The 23,937-nt window shown below is 38.5% G+C and overlaps 1 protein-coding gene across 4 annotated transcripts in view; it reads right to left on the bottom strand.

The window, feature by feature from the left end:
* Nucleotides 1–22,098, bottom strand: part of DTNA (dystrobrevin alpha) — a 490,634-nt gene extending 468,536 nt beyond the window's left edge. For 2 of the 4 annotated variants that reach the window (XM_043976699.1, XM_043976700.1), the window contains exons 1-2: nt 21,884–22,098; nt 20,977–21,126 (exon numbers count right to left, since the gene is read on the bottom strand). The gene's annotated coding sequence lies outside the window, so the exon portion shown is untranslated. Of the gene's footprint in view, nt 1–20,976; nt 21,127–21,462; nt 21,697–21,789 lie in introns of those variants that run through there. The other 2 variants (XM_043976702.1, XM_043976701.1) reach the window with 2 other exon arrangements.
* Between the last annotated feature and the right edge of the window lie 1,839 nt (nt 22,099–23,937).

The raw sequence follows: 23,937 nt of genomic DNA, 5'->3' as shown, positions 1-23,937 counted from the left end.
TTTCTAGTGCTTTCTGGAGGTTTATCGAAGTTTCAGGGCCAGTTTTGTGGTCAGGCTAAACTGGGAGTAGGAGTGTTAGTAGATATTTACACTTCTGAGCTTTACAAATCTGAGTAAGTCTCTTAACTTTTCTATACCTGAGTTTCCTCATCTAAAAAATGAGATGGCTGGACTTGATGGCTTCTAAGGTCCTTTCCAGCTCTAAATCTCTGATCTTTTGAACCTCATGATCTCTAATCATCTAATGTTATTACCCTCTCTCATCTTGGCCATCGGTCATGAGTAAACTTTTCTCTCCTATGAGCAAGAAAGATGAGTTTAGCTGAGAGCTGGGCTTAAGCCCTCTAGTTTTTTGGGAGCTGCTGAATGTTTGTGTTGCCACAGATCAGTGAAGGAAGCATGTGTTTTTACTTCCTTGCCAAAGCTCTGCTTATTCAACTATAGATTGTTCTGCTTCAGAGACAAGGAAGGATACATTATAGAATCTTTTTTTTCCAGATGGTATGTATTCACCAAACAAAGGTTTATATCAGGACTATTTTTCTTGGGAAGTCTCCAGTGAATCCTCCACGAAGCTGAACAAAAATTTCCCCCTGCCTGGGTCTGATCGTATCACTCCCTGCTTATAAACCTTCAGTGGCTCCCTATTGCCTCTGGATAAAATATAGTCTTTTGCTTACCACTTATGGTTCCTTCACAACCTGGCTTCAAACTGCTTTCCCAGACCTAGCTCATTTTATTTCTTTTTCATGTACCCTCCATTCCAACCTAATTTATCTTCACCTGATCTCCTGCTCTTTGTCTTTACTTTCCCATTACCATGCATTCACACAGGCTTTACCTCAAATTTGGAATACTACATCATCACCCTGACCTGCTGAAATCCACTTCATTCAAGGCTCAGCCTTTCAGCTAGAAGTTGATTGATTGATTGATTCATTCTCTTATATATTCTCTCTCTCTCTCTCTCCCTCCCCCTCTCTCTCCCCCTCTCCCCACCCCCTCTCCTACAGTACTTTCTATGTATCTCCTGTTTTTGCCTTCCATATTATACCTCATGTTATCTGAATTATATCTTTCTATTGAACTTATTGAGGTCAGGGACAGTATCAGTTTTCTACACTGTATCCCTAGACCCTCAATGCATCTATGTATCACTCAAAGAGAGCACAGTCTTTTGCATATAATACAGTAAATGTTTTATAAACATACATTAAGTTCAATCAATAAACCAATCAGCAAATTGAATAAAGTCATAGAATGCAGAGACAGAAGGGCTCATAGAAACCATCTCGTGTAACCACTTAATAATAATATTAATATTAATAGCATGATGCTTTAAGGTTTGCAAAGCACTTATACAAATATTATCTCATTTTATCCTCACAATTCGCCCGTGGGCAGATGCTATAATTGTTCCCATTTTATAGATGAGGAAACTGAGGTAGACAAAGGTTAAATGATTTGCTTCAATAAAAGGACTAGTGTCTGAGATCAAATTTGAACTCAGGTATTTTGACTCCACATATTGAGCTCTATGTTCAGTATAACCTCTAAAATAAACCAAACCAAAAAACAAAACAAAGCAAAACAAAACCCAAGGGCTCAAATAGATTGTGGCTAATTAGTACGGAAAATAACCAGGAATGTTTTGGGCACTGTAGTACAGTGAAAAGAATGCTGGATTTGGAATTAGAGGACCTAGGTTGGAATCCTAGCTCTGCTATTTATTAACTGTATCCTTGGACAAGTCATGTAAGATGTCTGGGACAGTCAGTCAATAAACATTTATTAAGCACCTACTATGTACCAGGCACAAGGGATAAAAAAAGAAGCAAATGACAGTCCTGGCCTCAAGGAGCTTACAATTTAATGGGGGAGACATGCAAACAAATATGTACAAACAAGCCATCTACAGCTCCTTTTCCTGTGTGGTCTTCCCTCATTAGGATCTAAGTGTCCTGAGGGCAGGGACAATCATTTTCTTTGTGTTTGTATCCCCAACACAACACAGTGCTTAGCCTCATAAGTGATTGCTTGCTTGCTTGCTTGCTTCCTTCCTTCCTTCCTTCCTTTCTTCCTTCTTTCCCCTCAGTTTACTCATCTACAAAATGGAGACAATAACACCTGGAACACTTTTCTCACAGGCTCATTCTGAGTATCAAACAATTTAGCAATTGCAAAGTGCTTTTTGAAATTCAAATCTCTAAAAGAAGTATTTGCTATCATTATTCTAAAAGTTTAATTTAATTTATTAAATAGTCAAGATTTTTTAAAAAACTATTTCTTTAACTATTCTTGTTTAATTGTAAGAATTACAACAGTACTTTTTTCTATTAGTTTTCTTCACAAATACATAGCATTTAAGCTAAATTATAGGGTAAATAATCCTTAATAGTCTATTCTGTAAACATATCCATTACTCATAATTTTGTTTTACCTAGACGAAATTCCAACTCCAATGCTTCATTGTTGTATACAAGTAACCTGGTTTCTTGAAGATTGTCAGTAGATTACAAGGTCTGGTAAAGCTTACCCTATCAAAAAGACTTTAAATATAGTACATTCATGACAATCAGCTGTATGTATTTCATTCCCAGATCAGCTTAGCTAAATCTAGAAGGGGTTTACAATTAAGTCTTGAATTTTTAAGCAACAACATCTCATAAAACCTATGAAGGCATAGAGGGGCTATGATCTGTGTCAAAAGATGCCAAAGTACACAGATGCCATCACAGACCCTTGAAGTCTTGAGAAAACTTAATTTGAATTCACAAAACTTAACTGATAAATGAACTTTAGAAACATGGCTCAGTGGGTAATTGGGAATTTCTCTTTTCAGAATATGTTAGCTGGTATCTTGAGTCTTCTTGTAAACCCAAACCTACAAAGCTATATCCAATGCCATTCCCACAAATGCCACAGTGAGCCACACAAACATGAAGAAGAGAAGGCAAATGTGGACTTGCCACAGCTAGGTTGTATTAAGTGCTAGATCTTGGAATAAGGGAAATGAAATAATATAGCCCTTTTATGGGTTCAAAAATTTAGGCACAGCCCTATTAAGCTAAATTTAAAGTGGGGAAAAGAGAATGTAATAATTCTTCCTCCATAACCCTAACAAGGTTAATTATGGCCCCCTTTCTAGATATCACTCTAGGTTGGTGGGGAAAGGAAAGTAATGGAGAAAGAAGGTGAAAAAAAAAATTAAAGAAATGGGTAGGAAAATGAGGGGTAAGTGGGATGGATCAATTCAATAACTAAGACAGGGCAAATGAAATAGTGTCTCAGAGGCTAAAATTTAGAGTTTACTGGTAGGACTTTTACGCTTTTTGTTTGTTTTTGTTTTTGTTTTTCCAGGGCAATGAGGGTTAAGTGACTTGCCCAGGGTCACAAAGCTAGTTGAGTGTCTATTGTCTGAGGCCAAATTTGGACTCAGGTCCTCCTGAAGCCAAGGCCAGTGCTTTATCCACTTCACCACCTAGCTGCCCCGAAGTATTTTTACTCCTCTGTGTGTGTGTGTTTGTGTGTGTGTGTGTGTGTGTGTGTGTGTGTGAGGCAATTGGGGTTAAGTGACTTGCTCAGGGTCACACAGCCAGGGTTTACACAGTAAGTGTGTAAAGTGTCTGAGGCTGGATTTGAACTCAGGTCCTCCTGAATCCAGGGCCAGTGCTCTATCCACTTCACCACCTAGCTGCCCCCAGGACTTTTGCTCTTAAAGAAGATATTAACAACCGGACTTAGCATCTAGTCTACAAAAATAATTAATTAAAATAGCTATTTCCTAGTCCCTAGTCCCTCCCTCTCAATCACATTCCTTATGGTCCACCCCTGACACTCCCTCAAGCAGTGATATGGCCATGTGATAAACATTTATTAAATGCCTACTTTGTGCTAGCCACTCTGCTAGGCAAGATGATATTATTTAGTTTCAGCAGGCAAGTTCCAGTAACAAATCTAAATATAAATACAAAAGAGACCAGCATCTTCCCTCACATCCTAGGGAGGGAAGAATGAAAGATTAGATAAATACATGCAGAATGTACACAATACAAATTGGAGAGCATGAACAACTGAAGGAATTAGCAAAAGACTCTTAAAGGAACAAACACGTGATTTGATCCATAGAGTTACAAAGGCCCAAGACAAGTGATCAAAGGAGCATTCCAGACATGGGACACCCAGTAAAAAGGCACAGAAATATCCATGGAAGAGGGAAGCCACTGAAGTTTCCTAATTAAAGGAGTGACACTGTGCTTTAGAAATGTCAATTTGGGAGCTGTGTGGAAGATGACTTCGAATTGGGAGAGACAGGAGACATGGGCACCAATTAAATTAGTTCCAGCAAGAGGGGATCAGGGCCTGAACTAGGATAAATGTGGCATAATGTAGACAGAAGGGGATGTATATGAGAGATGCTATATCTACTAGCTGCAGCTCTTACCCATCCTGCCTCTATCTTGCTTCCTCCAGCAGTACCCTCAGGGTGTCCTAATATCTCTCCCCATTGAGCTTTGTATTTTTAAATCCAAGGTCTTTCTTTCTTAAGGTCTCTCCTTAACAACCCATCAATTGTCCCCCTTAAATGAATTTTTCTTTATTCTTTCCTCTCCCAAAAAAGTTGATCTGAGAACACATTTTATTCTGCTTGCCCCAGGCACTAAAATACTGAGTCCTGGATCTGAAAAAGGAGTACATATCTATGTAGTTGAGGTAACACAACTTCCAAAGATTCTGCTGCTAGGTCATGATCACTCAATCAATCAATAAGCATGAATTATATTTATGGCACTAACTATATAACAGGAACTATGCTAGGTCCTGGGGAATCCAAAACCAAAAATGAAACAAACTCTGTCCTGAAGGAGCTTGTATTCTATGAAAGGAGGCAACCTGTACATAAATAAATATATGAAAAATACATAGGAAAAATGCAGAATAATTTAGGGAAGAGAGAACAGTAGCTGGGGGATCAGAAAAGACCCCATCAAGAAGGTGATACTTCAATTTAGCTTTGAAGGAAACTGGAAGTGTTAAGAGGAGGTGAGAAGAGAACACATTCTATGCATAGGGGACACCCTGTCCAAAACAGACTTCTTATATAGTACTGTGCCCCTATGAGGTCTCACACAGAAGGAAACGTTACATCTGAAGTTAAATTTTAGCCCATTACATTATGGAGAGCTGGCAGAATGTTATTTGAGCTGTAAGTCACATGCCAACATAACACCTTAAAACAAAAGAACCATAAAGAAAAGGATTAGTCACTACTTAAAAGAAAAGGGGGAAAAATAACACCCACACATTTTGAAAATCTCTCTTACCCAGAAGAACAATTCTTATTTTGAAGCAAATTTTCATATTTAACAGTATTCTATCACTTTCTAGAGAATGTTTAGCAATGTGAGCAAAGTCTTCTATTATGCACGTTCTAATGATAAACACTGCTTTTGCAGTTTTTAGGTTAAAAGAAAGAGGCACAATTTATCCAAATATGAAAAACATGCCATATTTTGTGCTCATAAATAGAAACCAATGATGGGTTGGGAGAGGGAACCTGGAATATTGCCCAAAGAAAATGTAATGTGCACTTCTTACCTTTCTGAAGATTCTTTTCTTTCCTGACTTCTCATCATTTCCTAAGAACAATTTTTTGTTCATGTTGAAGCAATTCAATGGCAGGCTTAATGTTTGCATATACAATTCATTTCAAAGAATTTGAAAGGCATCCAGAGACTTTTCATATTTAGGGCAATTTCTAAAATGTCAACTAAGTAATTATTTTATAGAAGAAAATGGACTAGCAACACTATTAGGTCTAAGGACTTTTATTTTGTAAAGACTGACCATATTTGTTGAGATGAGACATCTGTTATATACTGAAAAAAATCTGTTGATACAGAGAATCAGGGAGGCAGAGCTAGAAGGGATGTTAAGAATCATCTAGTTCAATTCCCTTCATTTTTGTAGAGATGGAAACTGAGGACCAGAGAGCTTAAATGATATGTCCAAGGCCACAGAGTCAGTAAATGACAAACAGAATTTGAATACAGGTCCTCTGATTCTAAAATCAGCCTTCTTCCCATTCTATTGCACTGCTTTAAAGACTCCCCAAACTAGGAACAGACCAACTATGACTACTAAGTAAACACTATGTGTTGAAGACTTGGGTGAGGTCTCATCCTGAAACCCTTGTAATCACAGACACATCAAGCAAAAGGAGTACATCTGAAATGGGAAATAAAATCAGGCTGGCTACAAAAGAGACAGACGGAAAGGACAAACATAAGACAACTGGTGGGGTGGAATACTGAAAGAATCAGCAACATTAAGAATAATATTTTCCCCAAACTAAGTGTGTGTCATCTCAAATCAGAATTAGATAAACTGTTCAGGGGCTATTTTCCTGGCATATTCAACATGATAAGAGGTAGATTTTTTTTTAAGTTGTTTATATTAGCATAAGGCATATGAGGTCATCATCTATAGTTTACAAAAACTATTAAACAAACCCCAACCAATTGTAGAAAATCATGTCCAAACAAACAGCTGATGGGTTGATCCTCAAAAGCAAGAACTCAGTGGTCTCTGAGGTCTTTTACTCTCTCCAATTTTTATGATTAATTAATTGATAACATGTGACTGTTTACTTAAAGCAATTTTATTGTAGGCACAAAGTACAATATCCTAGTACTAGGTAGAATACAGAGATGTGAAAAACTACTCAAAACTCCTTCCTTCTTCTATCACAATGCCACATTTTTTTTTCTTCCTTTCTGTAACCCCATCTTTCTCTCTTCTTTGGTTTCTGTCTACAATCTTAGATCTCTGTTTAGAAACATTGCTTCTTTTCCCTCAGGACAGTCATGCAGACAAGGTAACTTCTTATCTCACATGACCTAGAGCATATCATATGTGCAAGTGGATACTTAATCCTTTGCCATGGAAAAGATGCAGTGGTGATAATTATAAGTCGGGATTTCTATGTAAGTTTAACTCTCTTGAATAGAAGTATCATATATCCCAATCTCCTCAAAAAGAGGTGAATATTAAAAAGATACAGGGGTAGCCACCACCCAAGTTCCCTAATGCTTCCTGGGGCAGCTTGGTGGCACAGTGGATAGAGCACTGGCCCTGGATTCAGGAGGACCTGAGTTCAAATCCGGCCTCAGACACTTGACACTTACTAGCTGTGTGACCCTGGGCAAGTCACTTAACCCCCCACTGCCCTAAAAAAAAAAATACCTCATGCTTCCAATATTGGCAACCAATGCTAGAATAGTATACAAAAGCAGGGGGCAGCTAGGTGGCACAGTGGATATAGCACCGGCCCTGGATCCAGGAGGACCTGAGTTCAAATGCAGCCTCAGACACTTGACACTTACTAACTGGGTGACCCTGGGCAAGTCACTTAACCCTCATTGCCCCACAAAAACCAAAACAAACAGAATAGTATACAAAAACAGATAAAGAACTAGGTAATGTTTAATCTAGCAGGTAAAGAAAAAAGAATTAAGGGTATGCTATGTATAAGTCCTAGACCATGTATAAGGTCAACCCTGAGTTTGTTCAACCACACATTCAAACATGAAGTAGACAATATGATTACCTGAGTCATATATTAATTTCTCCTTTCGTCTTCGGATTAAGCAAAATGGTTAATATAACCTGAATCTGTTAAATCAAATTGGAGAGATTGGGGCCAAAGACTAAATTGGTATTAAAATGATCATCGAAATACTCCAAACAGGGGGCAGCTAGGTGGTGCAGTGGATAAAGCACCAGCCCTGGATTCATGAGAACCTGAGTTCAAATCCAGCCTCAAACACTTGACATTTACTAGCTGTTTTACCTTGGGCAAGTCACTTAACCCTCATTGCCCTGCAAAAACAAACAAACAAACAAAATAAAAAAACAACAAAAACAAAAACACCAATAAACAAAATACTCTAAACATCTGTTAATCCTGCTAACCCCTAAAGCCACTATTTTTCTTTTTTTTTTTCTTTTTTTCTTCTTCTGGGCAATGAGGGTTAAGTGACTTCCCCAAGGTCACACAACTAGTATGTGTCAAGTGTCAGAGCCTGGATTTGAACTCAGGACCTCCTGAATCCAGGGCTAGTGCATTATCTACTGCACCACCTAGCTGCCCCCACTATTTATCTTTATTTTCTTCCCTTCCCCTCTAAATTTCTTAAAAGATTTGTCTATACTTGCTGCCTCCACTTCCTCCCCCTTTACTTTTACCCCTACCACTCTACAAGAACCACTCTTCAGAATATCATCAGTATCCTTCTAATCAATAAATCCAAAGGCCTTTGCTAGTTTTCCATCCTTGATTTCTCCACAGCATGTGATACTGTTAATTTCCCTTGCTCAATCTCTCTCCTTCAGTATCCAGGATGTTTCACTATTTATGTTGTTCGCTATTTCTTCCTCAGTAATCATTCTTTTGTTATTGTTATTGTTGTTGTTGGCACTTCCTCTTCCTCCTGCCCGTAATGGGTGAAATATGAAGTTCCCTACAGTTCTGTACAGTTCTGTCCTCGGTCCTCTTCAATCCTCATGTCATTTTTCTCTATGTTCTCTCCCTTCTCAATTTCACCCATGTATTATATTCCTTTCTACCTATCTCTATCCTATTATCTTGAAATCTTTACTTCTGGCACCAACACCTCTCCCAAACTCTAGCCCTACAACTCTACTTGGATATACTGCTGGCAGACGAAACTCAATTATGTCAAGAACCAAACTCATTATCTTCCCCACTCTACCCCTACGCCCTCCCCACCCCCAATATTTTTTAAAGTTCTTCTCCTTCACAACCCTTTTACTGTTGGTCTTCCTTCATTCTCCTAGTTACCCAATTTGAAACCTTAGAAATATATTTAATTCATAACCAACTTAGTTCTTAATTGCTAACATTTGTCTAACCCTTAAAGGCTTGCAAACCATTATACACCCATGATCTCATTGGATCCTCACAATAACCCTGTGAGATGGGTGCTATCCTTATTTTCATTTTATAGATGAAGACACCAAGTCTTAGAAGTTAAGTGACTTGCCCCAGAGTCAGGGTCACACAGCTTGTGCCTGAGGTAGCATTTGATCTGGGATCTCATTCCTTACATCGAATGAATCACCATTTCCCACCGACTGTACCTTCACAATGTGTCTCTCTCCTTTCTGTTCCCACTGCCAACATCTTAGCTCAGAATCTGATTGCTTCTTGCCTGGGATCTTACTTCCAGGCTCTCTCCCTTCCAATCTACCTTATGTATCACTTCCAGAATCAGATTTTTTCATCAATATCATGGTCATGTTACTCCTCTAATCAGAAAGTTTCATTGGTTCCCTAATTACCTACTGAATGAAGTCTGAAATCCAAGGCCTTACATTCAGGGTCTTTCTATAATAAAAGCCCCAATTTACTTTTCTACCTTATTCTCCAACACTCTTACATGTTTATCCTAGTTTCTAGACAAACTCAACCACTTGTTAAACTATATACCTGTGTACCTTTTCTCCTCCAAGCCTCTGCTTGTACTTTTCTCTCTATCTGAAAGATCTTCATTCCCTATTTCCTGCTATTAAAATCCTATGTATAATTCAGGTTCTGTATCAAATACTATTTCCTTCATGAATGAATGAATGATTCCCTCAGCCAGTTGTGAACTCTCTCTTGCTCTGTATACTCCATCTCCCCCCAGAAGTTTAAGATTTCTACTTAGATCCCTTCTTTTCTACATTAGTATTTTATACTTTACTTTTCTTAATATTAGCCTATGTGTCATTAAACGGTATCGCTGTTCCTATCATACAGTTGTTCAGTCCTTCAGCTGTGTCTGATACTTCATAACCCAAAGGATTTGTCAATTTGTCCATAATGTTTTCTTGGCAGAGATTCTGGAGTGATTTGCCATTTCCTTCTCTAGCATATGTCCCCATTTTACAGACAAGGAACTTGGGCAAATAGGTATTAAGTGACTTGCCCAGGGTCACAAAACTAGTAAGTATCCAAGGCCATATTTGAACTTAGATCTTCCTGACTCTAGGTTTGGTGCTCTATCTACTGAACTACCTAGTTGTCATAAATACACACACATACATATATACACATATACACACACACACATATACATATATACACACACACACACACACACACATATATATATATATGTATGTATATATATGATTATAGATGGACCAATAAATGACCTATATTCCTTTATGTATCATGTCATCATCATAATATCTTTTGGGAATTGTAGCATGTTTGCTGTTTTTGTGGTATATCATTATTTACGGATCTGGCTCTTCATTAAACAAGCTGCCTAACCCACTTGCTCAAAATAAACTACATCAAGTTATCTTGTAGCCCAAAGGTTAGCAAACTAGGGTCTATGGGCCAAATCCAGCCTGACACTATTTTTTGTAAGTCCTGGGAGGTAAAAATGGTTTTTATATTTGTAAATAAGTTTATATTTGTTAAAATAATTGTTAGTCTGTGAGTCAAACAAAAAATAGGCTGCAGTTTGCTGACCGCTGTTATTGTCCACTTCCCTCAGTTTTCTGTGATTATGTTGTCTCCTCATGAGCTGTGATTCTGGGTGTCCTTATGGAATTTGTACTGATTTCCATGATGTGCTTTCCTCATTTCAGCTTGCCAGAAACACAATGCTTTAGTATCATGACCTCATTCAGTCTTCACATAAATCTTTTTTTTCCCCTGCATAGTAGAAGTTTGATAAATAAAAGTTTAAAATACGATCATTTTTCTTAATAATGTATTTAGCTTTTTTAGCATTAATGGAGTATTTGTGTTCTAAAACAGTTGCTGTCAATTCATTCTTGACATTTAGCCACTTAGCTAATTCTTTTTCCAAGAAATCTACCCTGATCTCCCCATCTAAGCCCAAAGTAAGCTATTCATACTCAAATCTCTCAAAACATTTTTGTCCCTCATGTGTAATTATAATATTAAAATTTGTATTATAGCAATAATAACAACTAATATATATGTAGTGCTTTAAGGTTTGAAAAGCACTTGTATATCTTTTTTCATCTCTACTCTTAGTTTGTAAAAGCCTAGTGAACAAGCTTTGTGAGCTTTTTGCATTTCCTAGCTTAGTGTTTATGTTTAATTGAATTGGAAAAGTCTTTTTTTTTCAAGTGATAAAGAATAAAACATTGAAGACAATTATTAATTGTAAGAGTAGATGGGCAAAAATGTTCATTGGTAAGAGAATGCTGAGGTCAGCCTGGACACCAAAGGATCATGAATTTAGAACCATAAGGAACCTTAAAGACTCTCTAGTTCAATCCTTTCATTTTGCAGATAGGAGGCACTTGAGGTCAAGAGACCTCAAAGTCACACAAGTGGTAAATTAGTAACAGAGGAAGGTCCTTTGACTACAAATCTTGCAATCTTTCCAAGGTCCCACACCACTCAAAATCCTATAATCAAAGCAAGTGATCTCTTTGATAGGCCAGCAAAGAAGATAAATCAAGACATCTTGAACATCATTTGGCACAGCAGTAGATGTGTGACCCACTGTAATGTAATTTCAAGCTCCAAACTAAGTTTAAAGTTCCCAGAGAAACAAAGAAGTGTTTGATTCTCTATAGGTATATATGACTTTTATTACAGAAGTAGCCTCTTGAATAGTTCCCTTGACCTAAATGATGAAACTTAAGATTTGTTGAAAGTTATAGGTAAAATTGGAAACATGGTTAAAATACAGATATAAACCAGGTTGGTTTTATCTTGTCCTTAATGTTCTAGATATCACTCTTTATATGGCCGGCAAGCTAATGTTGGTGTTAGAAAGATAGTTTAACTAACTGAGAAGCCAGTCATTTATTCATTGTTAATAATACCTGAATTATATTTGGTATCTTTTCCCCATGTAGTTCACTGAACAATTTCAGTTTAAATCAAATTGCAACAGCAAATACTAATAGAATCATCAGACAACATTAAAGAATCCTAGATGTTGTGATGGAAATTACCTTAGAGAGTCAATCTAGTATGATTCATTCATTTTGCAGGGGAGGAAACTGAGGCTCTGAGAGATTACATAAGTGCTCAAGGTCACACAGGTTATAAGTGGCACAATTGATATTTGAATCCAAGTCCTCTGGCCAAAGCCATTTTGTTGAAACTAGGCTATTTCTTTCTTTACCTGAAACCACATTAGATATATAAAATTACAATTTCATTTGAAATTGTTTCTTGCCTAGTCCTGTCAAAAGACATCAGGTAAACCTCCCAGATATGATTTAAATATTATAAAAGTCAAGTCAATTAAGATTTTATTAGATATATTCTGTAACAGTCTTATTCATTATGATTTATTACTGTAAAAATAGAAAAATCTGTTTTTATGAAATGTTGCTTTTGGCTTATAAAGATAATGTTAATTCTAATTTTCTTTAAATGTAATATATATGCAATAGATAAGAATTTCCTTATAGTTACAGCAGTCTGAAAACTAGTCTACAAATAACTCTCACGTTATGGAATGGAGACATTCCAGAAAAGTTGGTTTTAAATAAATTTCTGCAAAGGATATCCTAGTTTCTCATGATCCATTTGACAACACAACAGTACACCAGGAATTTAGCACACCATGATACTTGCAGTGCCTTATACTCTTCATTTTGTCCAGATTGCCATTCAAATAATACCAGCACTTTGTGGTACTTTTTTTTTTTTTTTTGTGAGGCAATTGGGGTTAAGTGACTTGCCCAGGGTCACACAGCTAGTAATTGTTAAGTGTCTGAGGTCAAATTTGAACGCAGGTCCCCCTGAATCCAGGACTGGTGCTTTATCCACTGCACCACCTAGCTGCCCCCTTGTGGTACTATTGACTCTGGGTCCTTTGTTTTCCAATTGGGTACTTTATGGAGCCCACTGTCCATGTACTAAAACCCCGTTAAAATTCTGTTCTGTAGGGAAAAAAATACATCTTTTATTTTGTAGATCAGATAGTGAGATGCTGAGTTAGATAATAATAGATTTAGGTGAAGTCAAAGAATAAGACATCTCAACTTAGAAGAGGGTGAGAAGGGAAATGGTGGTCCTAGTGCTTCCTCCCAGTTATCTGTACTTGGCTTTGAGTTGTTTAATGTTTTTTATCAATGACCTAGATGAAAGCACAGACAGCATGCTCATCAAATCATAGCTAACACCAAGCAGGGAGGAATAACCAATACATTTGCTGACAAAGTCAGGATTCAAAAAGACTGACAACTAGAACCTTAAACCAAATCTAATGATCTATAATCTAATAGGTACAAACAAGTGTAAATTCTTTCATAAATGGTTAAAAAACTCAAGCTCCCAAATGCAATAAGGGAAAGATAACAGCTCCTCTGGAAAAGTTCCTAGGATCATAGCTTTAGAAGGATCCTTAGAGTTCATCCAGTTCAATATCCCAGTTACTGAAAAGGAAACTATATGCAGAGTTTAACTGATTACAAAGCTTACCCAGATAGTAAGTGGCAAAATCAGAATTTGTATGCAGAACCTCTAACTCCAAAAACAGTGTCTTTTCCTATAGAATGTATTGCATTCCCTAAAATTCTGGGAATTTTAATGTACTGAAAGCTCAGTATCAGTTAATGGTGTACTATGGTAGTCAAACAAAGGAACTGGAGCCAAACTTATTTTAAGAGACAAACAGAACCCAGGGCTAGGAAGGTGACAGTCCTGCTATTCTTTGTCCTGGTCAGACTATCTCCTGGAGTATTGTGCTCAGTTCTGAGTACCACATTTTAAGATGGACATTGATGAGCTAAAAGGGGTCTAGAGTAAATCTTCTTAGACCTTTTCCACTCGTGATGGCTTTTTGCCTTAGAACCCGGGTATACAGGTATATAAAATAGATATACATAACCTTTTACTGTTGTCAAATTTTTTGCAACCCCCACATTCAGTTATGTGACCCTATATGCGATTTAAGAGTTTTAAGATGCTTAGGTCTAGAGGAAGGATCATAAAAGCAGATTTAGAGGTCATCTAGTACAGCCTTCTCATATAACAGATGAGGAAATTGAGACTAAAGGGGGTTAAGTCACTTGCTCAAGGTCACACAGGTCATACAAATCAGAGGAAGGTTTTGAAACAAGGCTCCCTAATTTTTTTCCACTACATTATGCTACAACCAGTGTCGCAAAGGGCAGAAAGATTTTACTATATAAGGATTGACTGGAAGAATTTTCAACGTTCAGTATGGAGAAGGGAAAAATTAGGGAGTGACAGGATAGATGTCTTCAAATATCTGAAAGGCTCTCATATGGAAGGGTAATTAGGTTGTTCTGAATGGCCCCAGAAAACAAAACTAGGAAGAATGGAAGTCATAAAGAGGAAAATTTAGGCTTGAAGCAAGGAAAAACTTTCAAAAAATAAGAACTATCAAAAAATGGAATGACCTACCTAGGAGTAGTAGGTTCCTTGTCATTAGATGTCTTCAGGTATAGGCAAGATGAGTACTTATTGAATATGCTGTAGAGACAATTTTTGTTTGCATATGGGCTAGGCTACATGGCCTCTGAAATCCTTTCCAACTCTGGGACAGTCTGATTCTAGAAGTTGATGCTAGGAGTTACTACCTGAAGTAGCCATAAAGTTAGGTATAACATTTATGATTTCATTGGTATAGGAAACTCCTGAGTGAGTCAACCTCCTCTAGCAATATACCTTCTCAGCAACTTTGGAGAGCTGCTTAGGTTCCTCCTTGTTCTTGGGCAGCTCTCTACTCACTATACCATTAGCCTCTCTAAACTGAAGCAACTGTCTAAAAAAGGGGCCATGGATTACACCAATAAGGGACAAATTTGGATTGACTTTTCCATTTGTATTTCCAAGTTACTGAATGATGCTGAAGAAAGTCACAACACTGTATTAAATGAGTCCATTTCAAATTCACATTACCTAATCTCAATGGGGCCTTTATGTGACGATCTGACCATGTTCCTTCCCTGTTGAATAAACTTCAATGGTTCTTTATTACCTCTCAGATAAAATATGAACTCTTTTGTTTGCCCTTCAAAACCCTTTATAATCAAGCCTCAAGTTATCTTTCCAATCTCATTATATACACTACTCTCCTTAAACTCTACAGTCCAGCCAAATTGGCTTTCCTTCTGTTCCTCACATACTAATCTGAGTCTCTGCTATTCACTAAGCATCTCCTATCCACATCTAGAATGCTTTCTCTCCTCAACCCACCTCCAAAATCTTTCATTGCCTTCTAGAGAGATCTCAAGTACTCCCTCCTATCTGTAGACTTTCCTGATCTGCCAACTGTTAGTTCCCTCACTCCTTAAACACCTTGTATTTAACTGTTTTGTATTAACTTTGGTGCTTCTTATTCTGTATATGTAATCTCTGTGTACATATTGTCTCTTCCAATATGAGCTCTCTTAGATCAGGGATTGTTTCATTTTTCAGTCTGGAGTATGTGGTTTATAAAATGCTTGTTGATTGATTCATACTTTCACCAGTTTTTCTCTGCTGTTTGCTAAGCTTAGCTTATCCTTTTTATTTTCTTTTTTTTCAGAGCAATGAGGGTTAAGTGACTTGCCCACGGTCACACAGCTAGAAAGTGTCAAGTGTCTGAGGTCGGATTTGAACTGAGGTCCTCCTGAATCCAGGGCCTGTGCTTTATCCACTGTGCTATCTAACTGCCCCCAGCTTATCCTTCTACCTTTGTAATTAAGAGAAGCCCTGCTCTCCCCTATCCAAGCATCCCATATTCATTTGCAGTATATATTTATTGACCTGAAGTCATAGCCAGAGAAAGGCAAAGTGGAGTTTTTTAACTGAGGGGGAAAAAAAAAAGTTGTGTTTGGTTTTAAAGTCCAGCAGGGAAGAAATAAGAAAGAACTTATTAACAGGCAGGGGAGAAATAAACCATATCTAGTACTGAATGATAAGTTGCTATTGGGAGATGGTTAATAGCAAACTTAAATAAGTAAATTCAAGGAATAGAGAAACTCTGTGAAGTAAGGATCACATATTCATAGACTCTTGGAGCTTCAAGAGCCCTAGAGACTGTCTACTCTTATCACATATTTGAACAGGAAGTTCTTGTAAAACATTCCCAACAAATTACCATATAGCCTGTTTGAAGGCCTCCAGTGATGAGGAGTTCATCGGATAGTACTATTAGAATGTTCCCCACTCCCACACACCTTTAACAGCTAAATCAAGCTTTCTGCAACATTTACCTGTTATTCCTGGGGCATCTGGGTGGCCCAGTGATTAGAACACTGGCCCTGGAGTCAGGAGGACCTGAGTTCAAATCCAACCTAAGACACTTAACTAGCTGTGTGACCCTGGGTAAGTCACTTAACCCCAATTGCCACAAACATCTGGGGCCATCTCTAGTCATCCTGATGTATATCTTGCTACTAGACCCAGGTGGCTCTGGAGGAGAGAATGAGGTTGGTGGCCTTACACAGCCCTCCCTCACTTAAATCCAATTCACTACAAGTCATGATATCACCCCGATGTCATGTTCCTCTTTGAGAATGAAAGACATGATAATATCCAGTTTCTGGGATAAAACGGATCAAGCCTAAACCCTTTCAACAAGACAACCCATCAGTTATATGAAGCTAACTGTCATATCTTTTCGGAATCTCTTCTTCTTTAGCTATGGTTCCAAATTCTACCACCACTCGGATTACTTTCCTCTGAACATGCTTCCCAATTCCAATGTCTTATCCAGAACAATAATGAGATTTGGTCTTGCCAGAAAAGAGTATGATAGATAGAACTATTACCAACCCTTACTTTTATAATGCAATCTTTGTAGCACTTATGTTTTGTTTTGTTTTTTTAACAGCCATACCTCATTGTTGACACACAGTGAGCTTCCCATCCACTAAAACCATAATAGCTTACAAATAAATATATCATCTTAGGGTTTTAAAGTGATTTATGTTTTGTTTTGTTTTTTTAACAGCCATACCTCATTGTTGACACACAGTGAGCTTCCCATCCACTAAAACAATAATAGCTTACAAATAAATATATCATCTTAGGGTTTTAAAGTGATTTAACCACGTTATCTAATTTAAGCCTTTCAGCCAAAGTCATACCCTGTTATTGTCTTATCCAGGTGTGGAGGTAACCCTGGGTAATCAAGCCCTCTTTTAGAAAAAATCAGTCTCTACTTAAGCTCTACTAAACTGAAGAGGCTTTGAGTAGGGGTCTGGTGATGGTGATGTTGATTTCCCAAGGGCCATCCTACCTAAGTTCAAAGGATCTCATCACCAAGTTAACTACCAGGTGATAAATGTTTTCAGTCACCACAACTCTTAAAACCATTTAAGTCATAGATCTATATTGATGGGAGGAATATTTGCACCAATAAAATTACAGAACTTTGGAGTATTGATATTAACAACACTCTGAGGCAGGCAATGCAAGTAGTATTGTCTCCATTTTGTAAATAAGGAAACTAAAACTCAGAGAGGTTAAAAGACTTTCATTAGATAATAACTAGTAAGAGAGCCAAGACTCTAACCCTATCTAGTGCTTTTGGCAGCTTTTTGTAGTAGCAAAGGACTGGAAACCAAGAGGCAGCCCACTGGTTAGGGAATGGCTGAACAAATTATGTATATAACTTTAATGGAATACTAGTGCACCATAATCAAGGATGAAATTCATGGTTTAGAAAAACCTGGGAAGACCTAATGAACTAATGCAAAGTGAAGTAAGAAGAACCAGAAGAATAATAACAGAGGCATTTTACAGGGGGGAAAAAAACAAACCTTGAAAGATCTAAGATACCTGATCAATGTAATCCACAGGATTCAAGATGCTGAAAGAGACCTTTCTTTCTGGACATAGACAATATGGAAATGCATTTTATTTGAATACTTGTTATGAGGTTTTTTTTCTTCTAAATCTGTGGAGGTAGGAGGGAAGGAAAATGCATGTTAACTGAAAAATAAGATAAATGTAAGGTAGTATGTATGGATTTTGTGCCCTTGGTCATATACAGTATGAGCCAAAAGTCATGAGTTTTAATAACTTTTTGAAAAGTATTTTTCTTTATTTTTCACCATTTATGAGATTTGATTTTTCACATGTAATAGAAATTAATTTCCTCTATGTACTGTATGTAATAATATGGTATTGTAAATAACAAACAAAAAATTAAGGAGTTATTAAATATTAAAAACCTTTCATGACTTTTGGCCCACACTGTATATATGTGTATATGTGCATAATACATATGTATATATATACATACTTAAAACTTTGTTGTTATAATAAAGGTGTGTTATTTATTATAAAAAGTCTTGAGATATTTATTAATTAATGAATATCAAAAGTACTTATAGTGCATATTCAATATGACATAGAATTTGTAAGAATCTCTGAACCTTGAAAAAAATTAACCCTTCAAGTACTTAAACTATAAAGTAAATGCCATCAGCTGGTAGATTTGTGGCAAATTGTAATCACTTTTTACCATGTCTATATTTTTTTTCTCAGAATTTTGAGTGCAACTTTTTTTTCTTTTTTGTTGATATTTATAACAGCATTTATATAATGATTTAAGTTTTGAAAAATGATTTCCCATATATTATCTCATTTGATCCTAACAATAGCCCTATTTAATAGGTACTATTATTACGCCCATTTTACAGATGAGAAAACTGGGACTTAGATAAGTTAGAGTTACTAAGAGTAATACAGTTAGTGTCTGAGACAAGATCCCACCTCTTGTCTTCTTGATTCTAAAACCAGTGATAATGATCAATAACTTTAATATAACTTTAAACAAATATACCAACATTTTACATAGGGTTTACAACTAGTAACTTAACATGCTTTTCAAGTCCAAAGTGTCATGGAATTTAGAGCTAGAAGAGGTTTTAGAAGGCATCTAATGAACCACTCTCAATACAGAGATAAAGTCGATGTGACTTGTCCAAGGTCACACAGGTAGTAAGCATCAGAACATGGTTTCAAACCCAGGATCTTTTACTATAGACCCAGTGTTAACTCTATTACATTTTCTTTTCTTTCTTTCTTTTTTTTTTGCAGGGCAATGGGGGTTAAGTCACTTGCCCAGGGTCACACAGCTAGTAAGTGTCAAGTGTCTGAGGCCGAATTTGAACTCAGGTCCTCCTGAATCCAGGCGGGTGCTTTATCCACTAGGCCACCTAGCTGCCCCCACTCTATTACATTTTAAAAAGAAAAATGCCTTTTATAGAATTCAAATTTATCACCCTGCTATTATTAACACTACACTAACCAACTGAGCTAATCCATCCAGCTAACCCCTACAGGTTATGAAAATTATAAGTATGTGGCATAAGTTTTGATATGTATTTATCAAGTTAATTTATCTAGAATAAGGAAATAACATCAAAATTGTGGGTTTTAAATAGTTTCAAAGAGTTGGAGCAAAGGCACATTTGTATTTATTTGAAAGAATCCCTTGCAAATGAATAAGGTTAAAGGAGACATTTAGTCAATTAAACAGATAATACCATTATTTCATGGTTTGCTCAGCTGAATAGTAATTAGTAATATAAAAATGTCTTGTTAAGTACTTTATATTATGGCACGTTTAAAATTATCAAGTCTTTTTAGGTATTTTTACAACTGAAGAATGTAGAATACTTTATTCCTCATTACTAAATTGCTTTGACTACATCTATACAATGCAGTATGACATATACACATGTACAAATATATATAGCCAAGTTTTTAATCATAGAAGAAAATGATTTTTTAAAAAAATCTACCCAACTCCCTGTCACTGTGACTGGATTAAATATAATTATAACAGCTTCAAAACACAGCCAAACCCAAAGATATGTAAGACTGGATTGTGAAGAAAATGACTGCCAAATTGTAAGCCAAGAACAGATTGGTGACTTAAGAACTTTAAAATTAGTTCTAAAGTGTTGGTTCAGTAGTTTGCTTCATAATAACCTGTTGTTTCAACACCTTTCTCTAAATACTACAGCATAACTAAGAATCGCATAAAACTCTTGTTAAAATGTGGAAGCATGGACTCAATGACAGTTTTATGAACATCCTGACTATAACTAATGATACTGTCTTCAAGAGGAACTATATGTTCAGTACTAAGAAGGAGATGCACAAAATTCATGTATCGAGGAAAAGTATCTTTCGTTAGTCGGGATAAGAAAGACCAGATGTATATGACACCTGCATTTAGTATGTCTAGTTCTATAAATGAAATGGCAAAGGTAATGAGAGGCAGCAGGCATCTGTACTCCTAAAAACCAATTGAAAGGGAACAACTTTACTTCGACAAGTCCAACAACACGTGCACAGACCAATGAAAGAAATGCCGGATTCCACCAGACCAATGCTGGACTGTAAGTGAAGACCTCTCCTTGGAGTCCTACTGTGACCTCTCCAGCAAAGCTCTGACTAAAGGAGAGGTGCTTGATTACCTTGTCCCAGGCAAGTAGCACTTAAGCAGAAACGAAGATGTCAGTGAGGAAACCCCTCCTCCTCCTGACCAGTCATCTCCGTCTGCTTTGGGTCTTTTGAAAGACATCTCTCTACCTTCCACTCAGAAAATAAGAATGAACCAATATAAATAATCTCTTTTCCTCTTCTCTCCCTCCCTCCCTTCAGCAGAAAACTCGGAAGTGGACAATAGTCAGTAGAAACTGAAAACCCCGGCGACCCCCCAACCCCCACCCCCACCTTTGCCCTTTTTGCCATTTGCCTTGACACCGCGGTGCACTGAAACATTGGGAGCCACTGCTGCCGCCCGGAAAATAAGCCTATCCAGTATTTCCCGGTAAATACTCCTCAGTCAGTTTCCCCAAGTGAGGAACATCCCCCGGTGGCGGCTTGGAGACCCCGACTCCTAAGTAGCTCTCCCTCCCTCCCGGCCACAATGAAGGAGAGACGCGGAAACAGTGATAACAAGGATGAGGAAAGGAATCGCTCGCTACCTCCAGAGCTGCTCCCTTGGCTGCCTTTCTTGGCGGTGGCCGATGCCACTGCCGCCACTGCCGCCGCCGCCGCCGCCGCCGCTGCTGCTGCTGGGAGGGCTGTCTGGGGTGCTCGCTGCTGCCACTGGGCGCTGATCAGCTGATATTTACCTGTGAGGTAATGCACACTCTGTAAGGTCATCATCATGCAGCAGCCCCTACCGAAGCCAACCTAGTGCGGAGCCCGGGAGCTCCGGGGAGAGCCCCGCTCGCGCTGCCGCCGCTCCCCACGCGGCAGCCCGCTACCGGCCCCGGGAGCACAGGAGGGTGCTGCACCGCAGAGGCTGCAGCTCCTGGCACATGCTTGGGACTCGCTCCGGCTAAACGCCAGCGGCACAGGTGGGGAAGCCCTGCTAAGTGGGTGTTGGGGGGGGGTGGAAGCCTCCCCTTCTCCTCCTCCCCCGCGTCCCCCCTCCCCATCCCCACTCAGCTTCTTCCACTATTTACTTTGCGTCCTTTTGTACTGCCCTTCCTCCTGCCTCAGTGCCCCCTCTCCACCACCACCACCACCACCTCCTCCTCCTCTCCTCCCGGAGGTGGTGTCGGTGGCTGCTGCTGCTGCTGCTGCTGCTGCTGCTGTTGCTGCTGCTGCTGCTGCGGTCCCTGCGCAGCTGTGTAATGCACGTCATGAGCACCTCCCGATTCACAGAGCCTCTCTACGGCGAGCCGGGGGCAGCGTGCACCGGCTCAGCCGGGGCTTTACGCCCACTCCGCTACACATTCACATACACACACCCCTCCCCTCCCACCCCACCCCCACCTCCTGGTCCTCACCCCTTGGCTCCCCTCACCACCGCGCTGCCTCCAGAGCTGTCATCCAAGGGGGAAAAGAAAAAAAGGAGGAAAAAAAAAAAGCTTTTCCACACACCTTCCAAGGAACCCGCTTGCTGAGCTCAGTCTTCGAGACTCGCCAAACTCTTAGAAGGTGTCCACTTGTGAGTGTGTGCGAGTGTGTGTATGTATGTGTGTGTGTGTGTGTGTGTGTGTATGAGTGTGCATGTGCCTGAGGTTGGGGAAGGATCCTCTTTCTTATTATTTAATAATGTCAGAAGTGCCGGGGCTGCTCCCAGAGTTGTGGGTCATGTGGGCACAGCAGAGGCTGGCTGCTGCCAGTACCAGGGTTTCCTGAGGATCCTGAAACTATGATCTCATCCTCCTCATCCCCCCTCCTCCCTGCCCGCGCACACATACACATACATACACTGCATGCACTATCTTCTCTCTTGGACCTAAATATCTCTCTAGGGAAATGCAGTGTTCACTCTTTTCACTGGGAAAAGCCTTCAGGATGGAGATTTTTCTCTTTCAAGGGGTGATTTATTGGCTTTGTTTATTTTCTTTATAGTTGAACCACACACGTGCAGAGCTGAGCAGCGCCCTTCTACAAAATTTAAAAATAAAAATATTCAGACCCGCATCTTGACCCAAATTTTCAGCAGGGAACCTAGGACTCCAACAAATAGCTCCATCTCAGACTAAAGCAGGAACAAACAAAACCCCATACTCTAAATAGCTCACTATAATAATGCCTGGAATTTCTATAGTGGGGCTCTTTAACAAGCTGAAAGCATGTCATAAACATTACCTCATTTATTTGCAGAGAATCTTTGCAGGGGAGAGGGATTCGTAAGGCAAGTAGGGCTGACTGCATCGTATAGAGGAGGAAAGTGAGGTATGAAAAAGTTAATTGACATGTCCTTGGTCACATAGTGTGGCAATCTCTCAAAAATAAATAAATAACACGTATTGAGCTCCCACCCACGGGATGCATCATCGTCATCAATTACAGTGACTGTGAGAGTTGGTTACAGAACACAGAGAAGACACTATTTCTGCCCTTGAGATGTTTATTAGCACACTGAAACAGGACAGAAAAATTAATAGCCATTATATACATTTTCCCAAAGCTGTTTCGATTTTCTTATCCAATCCTTCACATGCCATCTGTCATAAACTAGATGTATGACCTAGGACAAGTCATTTAACCTCTTTGGGTCTCAGTTTCTTCATTAGGGCTTCAGCTTAGATTATCTTTTGAGTTCCTTCAGACTTTAAAAATCTATGAATCTAGGATTTCTCCAGATAAGTAGCCGTGCTAGATATGCCCTTCAGAAAGTATTTATTTAATCCATCAATCAACATATTTTAATAGATGTTAGTTATATTTGAAACACCATGCTGAGCAATTTAGGAGATAGTAAGAAATGCAAGGCACTACCTACCCTCCAGAAGCTTAGAATCTAGTTGGTAAAGAGAAGACTTAGGTAGCACACAGGAAATAGAAGTATGTCACAAAGGTCTCAGGACATCATTGAAAATATTCAATTCAGCAAGCATTTATTTGGTGCCTACTGTATGCCAGGTATCACACTAGGCACCAGATGTTCTGGGAGCTGCTGGAATGTATATAGATGTTAAGAAATCATCCCTCCACCACTCCCACAAGTTATACCCTGGTCAACAAGCACTAGGGATTAAAAAAAAAAAAGTGAAAATAATCCCTGCTTTTGAGTAGCTCACAATCTAATGGAGGAGACAACATGCAAACAACCATATACCAAAAAATTTTTAAAAAGTAAAAAGGGGAAAAAAGATTTATACAGTATAAATTGGAGATAATTTCAGAGGGAAGTCACTAGCACCAATTGGGAATGGCTACCTGTAGAAAGTAGGATTTTAGTTGAGATTTAAAGTAAGCCAGGAGATAGAAAAGAGGAGGAAGATACTTCCAGTTACGGGGGACAGTCAGTGAAAATGCCCAGAGATTGGAGGTTCAGTATCTTGTTTAAGAAAAAACATATAGGCTAGTGTCACTGCATCATAGAGTTCATAGAAGAGAGTAAAGTATGAGAAGACTGTGGAAAGGTAGAAACGGGGCAGGTTATAAAGGGATTTAAAAGCCAAACAGAGGGTTTTATATTT

Source organism: Dromiciops gliroides, chromosome 1 (genome assembly GCF_019393635.1).
Source record: "Dromiciops gliroides isolate mDroGli1 chromosome 1, mDroGli1.pri, whole genome shotgun sequence".
In the NCBI taxonomy this organism is placed as follows: domain Eukaryota; kingdom Metazoa; phylum Chordata; class Mammalia; order Microbiotheria; family Microbiotheriidae; genus Dromiciops; species Dromiciops gliroides.
The sequence above is the reverse complement of the archived record's forward strand: the minus strand, read 5'-3'. Positions and strand labels throughout refer to the sequence as shown.